The 4,571-nt window shown below is 38.9% G+C and overlaps 1 pseudogene; it reads right to left on the bottom strand.

Annotated features, from left to right (window-relative positions):
• Nucleotides 1-360: 360 nt before the first annotated feature.
• LOC138433142 (large ribosomal subunit protein uL1-like) lies at nucleotides 361-3,645 on the bottom strand (annotated as a pseudogene).
• Nucleotides 3,646-4,571: the final 926 nt, after the last annotated feature.

The following is a 4,571-nucleotide window of genomic DNA, read 5'->3' as shown; positions in this document are numbered from 1 at the left end:
GATCTATCCCTGTTTATAGGATTACATCTTACAGACTTCAAAATAGCTGACTTGTCAATTGAAATTCGTCTTTGGCTATAAAAAGGGACATGGATTTATGAGTTCCTCTAGGTAAGAGCCATAGTATCTACTCTCCAAAAGGAGTCATTCACACTTAGACTAGAGCAAATACATATATTTTTTATCAGATGAGACTTTCACCAGATGTAAATCTGCATTACAAATATTCCTTAACCTCTTCACTCTGTTTAGAGAGTGATTCCTATCACACTTGTTGAAGTTCCTGTTCCAGAACATTTATTTAATTCCTTAGCAAGGTTTACATTAATTTCATCTTCATTTTCTGACTAGTTCATACTTTCATGAAATTCTCTTGGGAGGAGTTCCTAAAGTCTTGAGGACTGTTTCAGCCAGCTGTGCTGTGCTGGGGTAAGGGCCAATGTGTGTAAATACGAGAAAGGTTACCAGGTCAGCAGATCCTCGTTGGGTCCTCTGCCTGGGTTGGTCTGCATCCTCTGAGGTGTGGTTCCACACTTCATGGCTGGGGAAAGTGACTTCTACAGCCACATATGCTGTATATGACCCAAAACACACCACGGTGGAATTGGAGCACTTTAGTCCAGAGTGGTCACTGTTAATGCAGCAGATGGGAGACAAGAGCAGGATACCAGTGGGGGATATTAAAAAACTGGAACACTTTAAAGCTAATCTTACATAATAATCTGATTTTAAAGCAATTTCCATGGAATGAGGCAGGAGTAGCACAAAGTACATGTTGGTACAGCCACTATGGAAAGAATGAGTTATGACCAGTAACTTACTCTAGATTCAGCTTTCACAAGTAAACATGCCCTTATTCCCTGAATTTGTGTTGGCCAGGGCAATTAAGGTGAAACGCGCTACCAAAACAAAATCAAAATCTCAGTGGGTACATGCATGCTCAATCATGTCCGACTCTAGCAATCTGTGTGACCTAACAAAATAAAACTTTAATTCTAACCTATACAAAATCCAGTATGAATGCTTGTGTGACTGTCCTCCAGATGGTGATTCAGGAACCCAGGTTGCTATAATCACATGACTCTGCCTTCTTGTTGCCTTGGTAGCACATACCTAGCAGATAGGAGGGTTCAGAAAATGAGGATCATGCAAGACTTTCTGTGTATACCAAGACTAGAGGCAGAGTTTATCACTTCTGCCCACATTGCACTGGCCAGAATCCAATCAGGTAGATTCACCTGGAGGAGAGACAGGGAAATCTCACTTAAATGAACATAAAGAAAGGAAAGGAGAGAGTTCCGTGATGGTCCAGTGGTTAGGACTCCATGCTTCCACTTCAAGAGGCATGAGACTAAGATCCCATATGCCTCATGATGCAGCCAAAAAACAAAAAAAGTTTTTTTAAAAAAATGGAAAGGAAATGAAAGGAAATAGGTTTGATGCCACTGGTAGTGTCAACATAAACCAGCTAAACCTTGAGTTTCAATGTCAGTTCTCCATACAACGAAAAACAAATTTGCATCCAGAGAAAACTTTAAACATTCCATTTGTTGCTGGCAATCATTTATTTGTTTTATGTTTTAAGTTAATATAGAAATGCTAGAATCTGATGTGTGTGATTCTTGTGTTTAAATAAACTGAACGTCTCTTTTCTCTTATATGGTTCTTGACTGATGTTTGCTACAGAAATTGAAGCTGATAATTATTTAAAATTCAGAAATGTTGTCACTTTGGTCGATCTACTATGTCTTCCTGGCCTTCTGGATAGATTATCGATATCGTCTGTCCCCTGTCACGCTTTAATTCAGTCCAATGTCCTTCCCACAAGAGTTTTACAAGGCACTTGCAGTTAATTTGATAAACTAAACTGAGTAATTAAGTTGGTTAATAATGCTTTTAAATATTATCATGTCCCTGTTATGATTTGCATTTTAACAGTAATTTTTCAATGCTTTCATCAAAGCATTTTTTTTTTTAATTTTGAGGTCAGCCTCCGAAGATGTTAATGGGAGGTAAATGGGTAAAATTTTCCTCTCATTTGAAGTTAAGACTTCTTGCATGGCTAATCCTATAGCTCTTCTTGGAGATTCAAAATGCACATGAGAATATTACAGGTCCAGGGAAATCCTACAATAAAGACATCATTTTCCTTTGTTTATTCCAGTTTGCTAAGCATTTTCAACTGGAAGAATTTTCCTTAATTGTTTTTTTGGTTTAGGGGTCTTATTGTTTCTTTTTTGTTTTTGTATAACTCATACTCAAATCATGAAATATTTCTAACAGAGGAAATATAAAGCCTAACAGGGCAATAGTTGAGACGGGATTTGCAGGTGGCTTCAAGAGCCAGTCTCAGTGTGTTGGTGGGGCTATCGGCTATCACTGGCTTCAGCTCTTTCTCATCCTTTCATGGCCCAGTCTCACACATATTTCTGGAGCTCCTTACTCTCTGTTTTATCCTTCAAAATCAGCATATCCCCAATGACAGATTTAAAAAAATAAATATGAATTTCAACAATCAGTCCTCTCGTGGGAATTCCAATCTCTCTCCTATTTAAATTAAAGAAAATTCAGTCAGCCTCAGTGTTTTCTTTAGTCTGTTCCGAACCAAAAAATTTAAATCAAATTTCAAATTTTTCTCACTTTGGGCTTTGCACTTAAAGAGAAAAGAAGAACTTTGTCCTCTTAGAGGGAAGGATTTTAGGAAGAAATAAACCAAATAAATCCAATAAGCCCCATGCCAGCAGTCCCCTACTTGTCCACCATTTACCCTTTGGAGAAAAAAAAATAAACTTTCCATTTGACTCTCCCTTGCTGACAGGCTCTTCTAACTGTATCACAAATTGAATTTAAAATAAATAAATGAATCAAACCAGCTGCTATAGGATGGGAAACCCAAAAATGTGTGAGTAAGACATTGTTGAGAATGAAAACCTCAGTCGGCATCAACCGATCCAAAAACATCCAAGTTTTTCCTTTTTTTTTTTTTTTGATAGTGGAGTATGGTTTATTAAGCTGTGCTTTAGTACAGGTGCTCTTCAGGCACAAGGCCCTGACATTCTGGCAATTTTTCTTGAACAAGGACACCAGGAAGTTGAGAGCTGAGATGATATTGTACACAACCTCATCATCTGTCATCGTCAGGTGGCCAACAGTCACTGCCAGACACAGCACCTTCTTCATCTGGAACTGGATGGTGGACTTCACTTCATCAACTTTGGCCACCATGTTCTCACTGTGGGTCAGCAAGGAAGGGAACTTGCCAGGCTTGTTCAGGCCTGGGCCTAGGATTCATGGGATCTGCTTGATCAGAGACGCGGAAGCCAAAAAGGCATCATACTTCTTGGCCAGCTTCTTGACCAGTTCCTTATTCTTGTTGAGTTTCCTGAGCGCCATGTGGGGGATATCCACAACCTTGACTTCTTCACAGTGCTGCTGGTCCCACAGGACACACATGGAGAATTTGGGGCGGGGAGTGGACTTAAGCCTGATGGTGCCCAAGAAGTGTTTGTCCTTCTGAGAGTCATAGGCCCACAAGCTGACCTGAAGCACCACGATCTCCAGACACTGCAGGCACTTATGCTGGTTCCCAGGCAGGACTTTCCCCACTGCTTCATAGCATGTGTTGCAGGAGACTTTGCTGCTCATGGTTCCTTACGCTGTGATAACTGGAAAAGCCAAAAACATCCAAGTTTTTTATGTGGCCTTCATCTTTCCCCTCTGGGGAAAAGAGGAATTTTTTAAGCAACAGTGAGAGTGATGGTCATATAAAAATGAAAACTTAAAATTTCATGTAGATGATTCCCTAAAACCTGACAGTGAATAGAAATGTAGGATAATCTTGATCAGTTCTCTATTTCCATCCACTACTAAAAATCCACGAAAATCAACCATCAGAAGGGCAATCAACCCACCTGGTTGCCTGAGTCATTAAAATGACCAGAAAGGTCACTTGTGTGCTAATGTGTAGTGGTTTCTCATCTGTATTTATTAATGCTTTCCATTGATCAGAACCCCTTCCTCATCTCAACTCCAGAAACTTGGCTTTTGCTATTTTATATATTGAAATTCCATGTAACATTTTGTCTAAAGAAAGAATTGTGATGCTTAGAAATATTTGGAAAACATTATTGTGTGAGAATGCACTTGATAAACTGAGAAATAGTGTGACTTATTTTACAGTATTATAACGAACACACCTCGTGTTCATTCAGTGAACACGAATGATGATTTTAATATGTGTAAACACCCATGTATATATCAATTAGATAAAGAGAATTAGCATTTCCTTCATCCAGAAAGTTTCTTCAATCTACTTTCCACTCAACATTCCCTCTTTCATACACACAGAGACACTCTGATAACTGCTGATTGGATTTCTATCACCATTGATCACTTTCACCTATTCTAGAGCTTTATATGAGTGGAATCACCTGGCATATACTCTTTTGTGCCCACATTCTTCCTCACAACATATTATCTATGAGATTCACTCCTCTTGTGAGATGTAACTGAAGTTATTTTTTTCATTGTTGCATAGGTTTCCATTATAAACAGGTCACAGTTTGTCAATT

The sequence above is a fragment of the Ovis canadensis genome, chromosome 2, assembly GCF_042477335.2.
Source record: "Ovis canadensis isolate MfBH-ARS-UI-01 breed Bighorn chromosome 2, ARS-UI_OviCan_v2, whole genome shotgun sequence".
Taxonomy (NCBI): domain Eukaryota; kingdom Metazoa; phylum Chordata; class Mammalia; order Artiodactyla; family Bovidae; genus Ovis; species Ovis canadensis.
This window is presented reverse-complemented; position numbering and strand designations above follow the sequence as displayed.